The following is a 12,313-nucleotide window of genomic DNA, read 5'->3' as shown; positions in this document are numbered from 1 at the left end:
CAGCTCTCTCTTCATAACAAGGGACTGGAACAGTGACATAATGCAGACACTGCTCCAATTCGCCTGTTGATCTTACATTCCGATCTTCCTTCACTCTTGAACAAGACTCAAACATTTTTAAACTCTTCCACCTGGGGCAGGAGCACTCCACCCACAGAGAGGGCAGACTACCTTTCTCAAGTCAAGTACCATGGCCTCAGACTTAGCGATGCTGACCCTCATTCCAGCCGTTACACCAGGGGTCGGGAACCTATGGCTCGCGAGCCATATATGGCTCTTTTGATGGTCACATGTGGCTCGCAGACAAATCTTTAATTATACTTTTTTTTATCATTAGTCCAGTCCTTCTCGGGCGCGATGCGATGCCAGAGGCGCGCAGTAGTAGCGGTGCTTGGAGAGAAAAATCTGCGCCAGCGCTATAAGTTTACAATTATCTATAATTTCACAGAGTTTGTACCAGCTGGAAACCTGTGAATTGCCGTGCCTAAAAGTGCGCGCTCCCGTCTCTGAGAAAGAGCGCGGAGTTGCGGGGACAGGAGGTGTGAGGGAGAAAGCAGAGGGTGGGGGTGAGGTGTTGTGGGGACAGGCAGCAGGTGAATCGCGCAGGGATTGTAAAAACCTAAAACCCGCTGCCCGTCACTCACTGTAGCGTGTGAGTGTGTGTTTGGCTCCCCGTCTGCATGTGATCAGTCTGTCTCACATCTACAGGACATTCAGACCTACGATCACGTTTAAAGTCTCAACGCCTGCATGAAGCAGAAACTCACCACGTATCAACCAGACTGGACCATCAGCAAAACTACCACGAGAAATACTCATCATTTATTAGCAACAGAATAACAATGTTATTAAAAAAGAATCCACAGACTTATTGTACTTTAAAAATGTTGAAATTACATCAAATGCACGCATTCACTTGTATATTTAGTTTTAAACATATTGTCGCGGACTGAGTTTAACTTGGCTGTTGGGCCGCGTTAAAAGTTCTGGAGTTCATTGACCGCATCAAGCAGAGATCTGATTGGCTCTCAGTTCTGTCGCTCAGGTGGTTGTTAGGTAGTTTGGACCAATGGGGTTCAGCTATGGGCCGAATAAGGGAAATGGGAGGGCTGGAGCTGGAGGGGGGAATATAAAGTTGGTAGAAGCGCTCTCTCTCGTCTCGTGTCGACAGGAGAGATTCAGGAGTTGCTGAATTAATTGTACGGCGTTTGTTGTGGTCTACAGTAACCAGAATAAAGAACCTTAAAAGAGGTTAAGTCTCCGTGCCTCAGTGTGGGAAAGGGACACTACATTATTGTATGGCTCTTTCGAAATTACATTTAAAAATATGTGGCGTTTATGGCTCTCTTGGCCAAAAAGGTTCCCGACCCCTGCGTTACACACTCTGCCGCAATTTGCCCCCAATGCCTGCTGTAGGTACTGGCTTGATGAAGCCAACAGGACAACATCATCTGCAAAGAGTAGAGAGGAAGACTCCACATGCCCTCAAACGGTCCCAGAGAGAGAGTAGACAGAGAAATGCATTGAATTGAGAGAATTGCTCCATCTCCTTTCTGGCATTAAAACCTATTTATTAGGCCCTCAGTTGTCATCTGCCTGCCCAGCTGTTGGACAGGACAAGTTAAAAAAAAAAAAAAATAAATAAATAAACCTATTTATTATGAACACACACAAAGAGCGCAACATGATGAACCTCACTTCTCTTCATAGCTCTGCTGAAGGATTCAACACACAAGATTTCACACTTCCCATGAGTCTTAGTGGCCATAGGCGGTCGCCCAGATTGCCACATTATTAACTTGCGCCGAGGTGGAAGTAATGTTAGCTGTGAGTTTTCTTTGAGACGCTATTAGGTGACGGACAGTAAGCATGTCAACATATGGCTAATGCTGACGTGAGGCCAGAGATGAGGACCCCCCCCACCCTCATCTTCTTACGCTCTCCTGTGTGGGAACACTTTGGCTTTGTTGTCAGCATCCATGAAGGAGAAAGACAATTGGATAAGTCGAATGATGTGTGTTGACATTGTTACACAAAGATAGCGTATTCCACAGGTAACACATATAATCTGTTAACAAACTTAAAATGGCATCACCTGACTGTAACAATCGGGTCTACAAGGAAAAGAAATGTGCAAGTTAAAATGTTTTTGTTTCAGGCCAGTGTTAATTAACCAAAGTTTTTGGTTCCTGGCAGATAATAGTTTTTCTTATTTTATGAAGCAGATCACCTACATGGGTCAATTTTATTTATTGTTATAAACATTTTGCAAGTATTTTTTTTTTCTGCCTTAGTGTTTTGTATCGAAAAAATAAAGAAGATAGATAGATAGATAGATAGATAGATAGATAGGTAGATAGGTAGATAGATAGATAGATAGATAGATAGATAGATAGATAGATAGATAGATAGATAGATAGATAGATAGATAGATAGATAGATAGATAGATAGATAGATAGATAGATAGATAGATAGATAGATAGATAGATAGATAGATAGATAGATAGATAGATAGATAAAAACTTTCTTAATCTCCCAAGGGAGAAATTCAGGTTTCTGGCAGCAAAACGCACACAAACACACACAATAAATAACAATAAAATAGCAGTTCATGTTAGGCAGTGCCGAACCGAAATGTACCGAACCGAGCCCTGTGAAATTCTGAATCGAACCGAATTGAGATTTTAGCGTATCGTTACACCCCTAGCGATTTATAGACTTTCAAAGGGGTTATAAAAGTGTTATCAATAATTCATTGACTAAAAGGGTCTTTGAGGAAATTGATGTAATGTTTAACAAACCACATTTAATTAAATCTTAATTCTGCTTGTTGGTATTGAGGTTTCTGTGTCTCACTCCTTTCACTTGCCTTTCAGCACATATGCTAAAGCTAGGAACTGCTCGACTAGCTCTGCATGTGGTTTGCACCAGCGCTTAAGAAAGCTCAGAAGAGAGTTGTAAATTGCTGGTCTGTGCCCGGGTCCCGTCTCCGGGTTGTCAGGTTGCACGATTAAAGCTAGCAGAAATGTTTCTAGAAAGAAAAGCAGCACCGTCCAATGTGGGATAGATGCCATCTTGTCATGATTGGGGCGAGAGTTCATAATGACCCAAACGCTGGAACCCCGAAAGAGGCTAGGACTCAATGGTAAGTTCAAGAGATTTACTCGAGAACAGAGGTTGACGGGATTCTTCCTAGGCGAGGAGCGGCGGCTGGCTGGAGGGATCTTGAGGCGGATTTTCCAGAGGGAGAACTGCGACGTCTGTGGACTGCGACCAGGTGAGTATCCCACAGGTTTCTTTCCTGAAGCAGAACGAGAGGTAAAATGAGCAAAGAGTAACGAGACAGGAGTCAAAAACATGAGCTGACCAGACTATGCACCATAGGAGGAACAACGAACTGGCACCGGCTGATCATCCAGGAGGAGCTTAAGAAGGCAGAGGAGACGAGGTAAGTGGTTGCAGCTGGTCGCGTCCAATACAGGAAGGAGGGGGGAGGAGGGAGTAGCTGACAGGCCATGACAGTACCCCCCCCTCAACGAACGCCACCTGGTGGTCCAAGGCGACGATCAGGATGAGCAGCGTAAAAGTCGTCGATGAGGGTATGGTCCAGGATGAGCGAACGAGAGATTCACGAGCGTTCCTCTGGACCATACCCCTCCCAATCCACCAGGAACTGGACCCCACGACCCCGACGCCGAACGTCCAAGATCTTGGAGACAGTGAAGGCGGGGGCCCCATCGATGGTACGGGCGGGTGGCGGGGAAGTGCCCGGCGGGCACAAAGGGCTTTCGGAAACAGGTTTGATCTGGGACACGTGAAACGTGGGATGGATCTGAAGAGCCGCCGGCAGACGGAGTCGGACACACATCGAGTTAATGACCCGTTCGATGGTATAAGGTCCAATAAAGTTGGGCGACAGTTTGCGGGACGAAGCCTGGAGAGGAATGTTGCGGGCAGACAGCCACACCTTTTGACCCAGTTGGTACTCGGGACTCACCCCCCCTGGCGGTTGGCTATCTGGCGGTTGCTCTCGGCAGTGCGGACGAGAGCTGCCCTGGTCTGCAGCCAGACGTCCTGACAGCGTTGCAGGTGGAGCTGGACCGAGGGCACCGCCAGATCCAATTCCTGTGAAGGAAACAGTGGGGTTAAGTAACCCAGAGAGGCTTCAAAAGGCGACTTGACCGTGGCCGTAGAGGTGTGGGAGTTATGAGCATATTCTGCCCAAATAAGATACTTGGACCAGTCCGAGTGGTTCTGGGCCGCCAAGCATCTGAGGGCGGCCTCCAGTTCTTGATTGGCCCACTCCGCTTGACCGTTAGCCTTAGGGTGGTAACCGGAAGTTAAACTGACCGTGGCCCCCAGGGCGGAGCAGAATGCTTTCCAGACTTGGGACGTAAACTGGGGGCCACGATCAGACACAATATCGCACGGGATGCGATGATGTCTGAAGACGTGGTTGACGAGAGCGTCGGCGGTTTCTGAGGCGGATGGTAGTTGAGGTAGTGGAATAAACTGGACGGCTTTGGAGAAATGGTCAATAACGGTCAATATGACCGTATGGCCCTGTGACGGTGGGAGTCCTGTCATAAAATCCACAGCTATGTGGGACCAGGGACGGCTTGGGATGGGCAGCGGCAGCAGGAGACCAGAGGGAGGCCGGTTAGATGTTGTGGAGCGAGCACAAGTACTGCAAGCAGCTATGTACTCCTTGACATCTCGTTCCAAAGTGGGCCAGAAAAACCGACGTTTAAGGAGTCGAAAAGTTCTATAAATACCTCCATGGCAGGCGAGACTTGAGGTGTGACCCCAGGGGAGGACTTCGGACCTGAGGGAGTCTGGTACATAGATGGTTCCAGGAGGATTCGTGACGCCGGCGGGGATTTCACTCTGGGCCTGCTGGACCTTGTTTTCAATCTCCCATGTGAGATTGCCTATGAAACAGGATGTTGACATATTGGTCGAGACAGAGGTGTTGTCAGAAACTGAGTATTTGCGTGAGAGGGCATCCGGCTTGACGTTACGACTGCCTGGGCGATATGTGATCGTGAAGTTGAAGCGATCAAAAAACAAACACCATCTGGCTTGACGGGAGTTGAGCCGTTTGGCACTGCGTAAATACGCCAAGTTCTTATGGTGAGTCCAGAGTATAAATTGTTGTTCCGCCCCCTCCAGCCAGTTACGCCATTCTTCCAATGCGAGCTTGATAGCTAGCAACTCACGATTGCCCACATCGTAGTTCCGCTCTGCCGGACCTAATTTGCGTGAGAAGAACGCACAGGGCTTAAGTTCCCCAGTGCTGTCCTCGCGCTGGGACAAAACAGCGCCCACCCCCGAGTCAGAGGTGTCGACTTCCACAATGAATTGTTTTGAAACGTCAGGTTGGATGAGGATGGGTGCAGAAACAAACAAACAAGGTCTTTAAACGTTTGAAGGCGGCATCAGCGGCAGAGTTCCAGATGAAAGGGCGATTGATGGAGGTGAGTTGCGTGAGAGAGGCTGCTATACTGCTGTAATTCTGAATGAATCGACGATAGAAGTTAGAAAACCCCAGGAACTGTTGGAGTTTCTTACGGGTTTGGGGTGTCTCCCACTGAGCAACTGCCTCGATCTTAGCGGGGTCGGGATGGATATTGCCTGCCTCGATGATATACCCCAGGAAAGGGACGGAGGACACATGAAACTCACACTTCTCAGCTTTGACATACAACTGATTGGCGATAAGCCTTCCTAGGACCAGACGGACATGATGTTTGTGTTGAGATTCGTTGGGGGAGAAAACGAGAATAACATGTAAGTACATGAAGACGAAACGATTCAAAAAGTCCCTGGGTGTCATGGCTAGCGAGGCTGTGGCAGACCCAGATGCTGGAACCCGGAAGGAATACTCGGCAGGCGAAGAGGATGAGTAGTAATGGATTTAATTTAAGGAATGACAGAGTTCCAGGAGAGAACGTTTAGAGGATGGTTGGAGGGTCTTGGCGGCGAACACCGTTCTTCCCGGAGGATGTCCAGAGGGGTGACGAGGAGGGACCAGAGAAACGGTGAGTCTGTGAGTCCAGAGCGTGACTGACGTGGATGTGATCCTATGCAGGCAGAAACAAGACAGAGTTAGGCGAGGTATACGAAGTATGAACAATAATCGTGAACAGGGCCAGAGGATGCACCGTGGAGTACAACGAACTAGCGTCGAGTACAGGTCCTGGTTCTCCTTATGAGTCCAGCCGCTGATGAGGAAGAGGCGGGACAGCTGGTGTCCGCAGGTGGACCTGACGAGGAGGAGGAGCTGCCTGGGGGTACCGTGACAGTACCCCCTCCCCGACGACCGCCTCCAGGCGGAACAGGACGGCGATCGGGATGGGCCCGGAAAAAGTCATCTAAGAGGGTGTGGTCCAAGATGAAGGAGCGAGGGACCCACGACCGCTCCTCCGGGCTGTAACCCTCCCTGTCCACAAGGTACTGGAAACCACGTCCCCGGCGCCGAACATCCAGAACCCGGCTGGTGGTATAGGCAGGACCACCGTCGATGAGCCGGGCGGGTGGCGGGGAAGCGGACGGCGGGCAAAGAGGGCTCTGGTGGACTGGTTTGATTTGTGACACATGAAACGAGGGATGAATTTTGAGGGCGGCTGGTAGTTTCAGGCGGACACCGTTGGGATTGATGATGCGTTCTATGACAAATGGACCGATGAAACGAGGAGCCAACTTACGGGACGTGGCCTGGAGCGGGATGTTTTTAGAGGACAGCCAGACTTGCTGTCCAGGCTCGTAAGGGGGGCTCGGGATCCGGTGACGGTCCGCGATCTGGCGGTTACCCTCCTTAGTCCGGAGAAGGGCGGCGCGAGCCTGGCGCCAAACCTCCTGGCAGCGTTGCAGATGGAGTTGGACGGAGGGCACCGCCAGATCGAGCTCCTGGGATGGGAACAAGGGGGGAAAATAACCCAACGAGGCCTCGAACGGCGACATACCCGTAGCAGTGGAAGGATGATTATTATGGGCATATTCCACCCAGATGAGATAGTCCGACCAGTCCTCCTGGTTTTGAGCCGCAAAACAGCGGATTAGCCCGTTCGGCCTGGCCATCGGATTGAGGGTGGTAACCAGAAGTTAGGCTGATGGTGGCTCCGAGGGCGGAGCAGAAGGCCTTCCACACCTGCGAAGTGAATTGTGGACCTCAGTCAGAAACAATATCGGAGGGAATGCCATGATGACGGAAAACAACATTAACAAGGGTGTTGGCAGTTTCGGTGGCAGAAGGCAGGTGGGGCAGAGGAATGAACTGAACAGCTTTGGAGAAACGATCAATAACTGTGAGGATAACTGTGAACCCATGAGAGGGGGGCAGACCGGTCACAAAGTCCACAGCAATTTGGGACCAGGGTCGACCAGGCGTGGATAGAGGATGGAGATGGCCGGCTGGTGGCGAGTTGGAGGACTTGGCCCTGGCGCAGGTGGTACAGGCAGCGATGTATTGACGCACATCTTCATCCATGGAGGGCCAAAAGAATCGACGCCGGAGAAGCATAAGGGTCCGGCGGACACCACCATGGCAGGCGATCTTAGAGCTGTGTCCCCAGGCGATGACGTCAGATCTGAGCCTGTCTGGGACAAACAAAGTGCCAGGAGGACATATAATTGAATCGGGTTTCTCACCTTGGGCCTGTAGTAACTTAGTTTCAATGTCCCAAGTGATGTTCCCCACAAAAAGGGAGTCTGGAATGATAGGGGCTGTGCTGGGTATGTCCGTGGTGTTGTATTTTCTTGACAGGGCGTCGGGTTTGCCGTTTTTACTGCCCGGGCGGTAGGAGATGGAAAACCTGAACCGGTCAAAGAACAAGCACCATCGCGCCTGTCTGGAATTAAGTCTCTTGGCAGAGCGTAAATACTCCAGATTCTTATGATCAGTCAAAACAAGAAACGGTTGTTCAGCCCCCTCCAACCAATGTCTCCACTCTTCCAAAGCGAGTTTGATGGCAAGTAACTCACGGTTGCCGATGTCGTAGTTCTGTTCAGTAGGGCTGAGTTTCCTTGAAAAGAAGGCACACGGTTTCAGTTTGCCAGAGGAGGATTCACGCTGCGACAATACTGCTCCAACTCCTGAGTCAGAGGCGTCAACCTCTACGATGAACTGTTTATGGACATCAGGTTGGATGAGGATAGGTGCAGTGGTGAACAGTTCCTTGAGCTTTCTGAAAGCCGTGTCGGCGGCGGTGTCCTAGACATAGGGGACCTTGACAGAGGTGAGACGAGTGAGAGGTGCGGCGATGCCACTGTAATTGCGGATAAATCTCCGATAAAAATTGGCAAACCCTAGGAACTGCTGTAATTTTTTGCGGGACTCAGGAATACTCCAATCAGAGACTGCTTGGAGTTTAGAGGGGTCAGGTCTGATTTTGCCTGCCTCTAAAATGTACCCCAGGAAAGAAACGGAGTTGACGTGAAATTCACATTTCTCGGCTTTAACGAAGAGTTTGTTTTCTAGAAGTCGTTCGAGGACGAGTCTGACGTGGTGGCGATGTTCTGTGGAATTACTGGAGTAGATAAGGATGTCGTCTAAATAGATAAATACAAAACGATTAAGGAAGTCGCGCAGAATGTCGTTCACAAGGCGTTGAAAAACGGCGGGGGCGTTGGTGAGGCCGAAGGGCATGACCAGGTATTCGTAATGCCCGAGGGGGTCTTGAAGGCAGTTTTCCATTCGTCCCCCTCCCGGACTCTGACGAGGTGATACGCATTACGGAGGTCTAATTTGGTGAAAACGTTGGCTCCCTGAACGGAGTTGAAAACAGAGTTAATGAGTGGAAGAGAATACTTTTCTTTTTACTTCTTTAACAGTTATCTGGTTAAGCTCACGGTAATCAATGCGGGGCCTGAGGGTTTTATCTTTCTTCTCTACAAAGAAGAACCCTGCACCGACAGGGGATGAGGAAGGCCGAATGTGCCCCAGTGAAAGAGCTTCTTGGATGTAGTTTTCCATAGAGAGCTTCTCCGGACCTGACAGATTGAATAGTCTCCCTTTGGGAAGGGGGGCACCGCCGAGAAGCTCGATAGTGCAGTCATAGGGTCTGTGAGGGGGTAAAGCACACGCCTTGCTGAACACCGTTTTGAGGTCATGGTAACATGACGGCACTTTAGAAAGATCAATATTCTCTTCTTCGGGAGAATTAGCTTTGGTAGTGGTGGGAAGCGCAGAGTGTAAACAGTTTGCCATACGATACGTACTCCAATTTATTATTCGAGAGTTAGACCAGTCGATTTGGGGGTTGTGAAGGCGTAACCAGGAAAAACCCAGAATGACGGGGGTCTGGGGAGCATTAGTGACAAAAAATTGATGATATTCGCAATGGTTTCCGGAAGTTATGAGCTGGATAGGTTCAGTACGCAACGTTATTTTGGATAGTAATTTACCACCTAAACCAGCGGCTTTAACAGGAGCGTCTAAAGGTTCAACCGGTAACCCAAGATGGCGAACTAAACTTGAATCGATGAGGCTGTGTTATGCTCCAGAATCAATGAGAGCGTGAAGTTCATGGACGTGATTAAGGCTAGGAAACTTGACAGGGATAAATAGGAAAGGCTTGGCTTTTCTATCAGACGGATCCCCTCGGGACCCGTCACTTAGCGAGGGGTTCGGGAGTTTAAACGCTTTGGGCATTGCGAGAACGTGTGTTTGGGATTTCCACAATAAAAGCACAATCCTTCATTTCGGCGCTTAAGTCTTTCTTCAGGGGAAAGTTTTGAGTGACCAATTTGCATGGGTTCTTCAGCAGAAGTGAAAGGAGCTTCGGCGCCGGCAGGCGATTGTTGAAGGTGAGGGAAAACCTCCGAGGCAGGTCGACGGTTGGCAAAACTCCCCTCATGATGACGTTCTCGGAGTCGTATGTCAGATCGGAGGGCTGCAGTAACAAGTTCCTTGAAACTGTCCGCTTCCGATTGAGTACATAAATGATCCTTGATGTTCTCATTTAGGGATTGATAGAATATTCCCTTGAGGGCAATGTCCGGCCAGCCCGATTCGACCGCTAAAATACGGAAGTCTATTAGGTGGTCACTCACCGGTCGGTCACGCTGCTTGAGGCCGAGTAACCGCTGGGTAGCTTCTTCCTGCTTGCGTGGCTGGTCGAAAACGAGCCGGAATTCCCCGATGAAACGTTCAAAGGGCAGATGCGTGAGGGGATTAGCGGCTAAATAAGCCTGAGCCCACTGCAGCGCTCTGCTGCGGAGCGAGTTAACTACCAAAGTAATTTTACGTTGATCAGACTGATAGTACCTGGGGGATTGTTGAAACAGTAGCCGACATTGCAGAAGATAACCGCTGCAAGCCTCCACGTCGCCGTAGTATGGTTCAGGCTGGGACCGGATGTTTTCATCTGGAGAGGCGGAAGTGAGGTCGCCGGAAGCGGGAGATGCAGTGGTAACGGAGCTAGAGGCTTGGTTTGCTAAAGCTTGTGTGAGATGATCCACCCGGCAAAATAATTCCTGTTGGGTGGCGGACATCTGAGCGAGGGCATCGGCTTGACGAGAGAGTAACATACCTTGCTGGTGTAAGGCTGCGCGGGGTCGATCCGGGTCAGCTGGGTCGAGGTTTTGGCTAGTTCGTTCTGTCATGGCTAGCGAGGCTGTGGCAGACCCAGATGCTGGAACCCGGAAGGAATACTCGGCAGGCGAAGAGGATGAGTAGTAATGGATTTAATTTGAGGAATGACAGAGTTCCAGGAGAGAACGTTTAGAGGATGGTTGGAGGGTCTTGGCGGCGAACACCGTTCTTCCTGGAGGATGTCCAGAGGGGTGACGAGGAGGGACCAGAGAAATGGTGAGTCTGTGAGTCCAGAGCGTGACTGACGTGGATGTGATCCTATGCAGGCAGAAACAAGACAGAGTTAGGCGAGGTATACGAAGCATGAACAATAATCGTGAACAGGGCCAGAGGATGCACCGTGGAGTACAACGAACTAGCGTCGAGTACAGGTCCTGGTTCTCCTTATGAGTCCAGCCGCTGATGAGGAAGAGGCGGGACAGCTGGTGTCCGCAGGTGGACCTGACGAGGAGGAGGAGCTGCCTGGGGGTACCGTGACACTGGGGACATCATTCACCAGACGTTGGAACACTGCAGTGGCGTTCGTAAGCCCGAACGGCATGATTAAGCATTCGAAATGACCCCACGGGGTGTTGAAAGCCGTTTTCCACTCAACACCTTCGCGCATGCGCACGAGGTGATAAGCATTTCAAAGATCAAGCTTAGTAAAAATTTTAGCGTGTTGGACAGAGTTGAAAACAGATTCTAATAACGGCAGGGAATATTTATCCTTGACGGTGATCTGATTTAATTCCCAAAAGTCAATGCACGGCCGTAACGTCTTATCCTTCTTCTCCACAAAAAAAACCCCTGCACCGACTGGAGAAGAAGACGGACGTAGATGACCCCGGGAGAGAGCCTCCTGAATATAGTCCTCCATGGAGCTCTTTTCAGGACCTGAAAGATTGTATAATTTTCCCTTGGGGAGGGGAGCGGCATTAAGTAATTCGATAGAACAGTCGTATGGCCGATGTGGCGGTAATGCACAGGCCTTTGATTTACTGAAGACGGAACGTAGGTCATGATAACAGGTGGGAATGTTGGACAGATCAATTTCTTTATCAGGCCCTAAGTCCGGTATTTTGGTGGGCGGAACAGCCGACTGCAGGCAGTTAGCCATACGGAATGTGCTCCAGTTAGTGATGCGCGAAGAACTCCAATCGATACTGGGATTATGCGTCTGTAACCAAGAAAACTCCCGAATTAGTGGTGTCTGGAGGCATTGAGTGATGAAAAAATGATGGTATTCCCGGTGGTTACCAGAAGTAAAAACGAGAACCGGACCGGTGCGTTTTGTAATACGTGACAGCTGTTTACCCCTCAGACCCGCAGCATTAACAGCGTTACCAAGAGCTTCGACAGGGAGAGAGAGGTCATGAGCGAGACTCTGATCCATTAAACTATGCTCAGCCCCAGAATCAACGAGAGCTTGGAATTCATAAACTTGGTTCTGATAACAGATCTTGACAGGAACGAACAAAAACTTGGAACTTTGAAGATTTTCAGAACCACCCCCCCGTGGCCTGTCACTTAACGGGGGGCTCTGGAGTTTAAAAGAATACTGCATTGAGAAACCTGATGACCCGCCTGCCCACAGTAGAGCATAACCCCTCATCATGGCATTTCTTTCTTTCTTCAAAAGAAAGCTTAGAATGACCTATTTGCATGGGTTCATCTGGTTTCAAGGTAGGAGCATCAATGTTAACAGGAGCGGCAACCGGAGGATAGCGATCAGGTGT

At 49.7% G+C, this 12,313-nt stretch overlaps 1 protein-coding gene across 5 annotated transcripts in view; it reads left to right on the top strand.

Annotated features, from left to right (window-relative positions):
* Positions 1 to 12,313, top strand: part of ripor3 (RIPOR family member 3) — a 50,556-nt gene that overhangs the window by 1,966 nt on the left and 36,277 nt on the right. For 2 of the 5 annotated variants that reach the window (XM_078947981.1, XM_078947982.1), the window contains exon 2: positions 3,198 to 3,278. The exons of 2 other annotated variants lie outside the window; for them this stretch is intronic. The gene's annotated coding sequence lies outside the window, so the exon portion shown is untranslated. Of the gene's footprint in view, positions 1 to 3,197; positions 3,279 to 3,385; positions 3,450 to 12,313 lie in introns of all 5 variants that reach the window. One more of the 5 variants, XM_078947979.1, reaches the window with a different exon arrangement.

This window comes from Oryzias latipes, chromosome 5 (genome assembly GCF_053564925.1).
Source record: "Oryzias latipes strain Hd-rR chromosome 5, Olatipes_Hd-rR_3.1".
Taxonomy (NCBI): Eukaryota; Metazoa; Chordata; class Actinopteri; order Beloniformes; family Adrianichthyidae; genus Oryzias; species Oryzias latipes.
The sequence above is the reverse complement of the archived record's forward strand: the minus strand, read 5'-3'. Positions and strand labels throughout refer to the sequence as shown.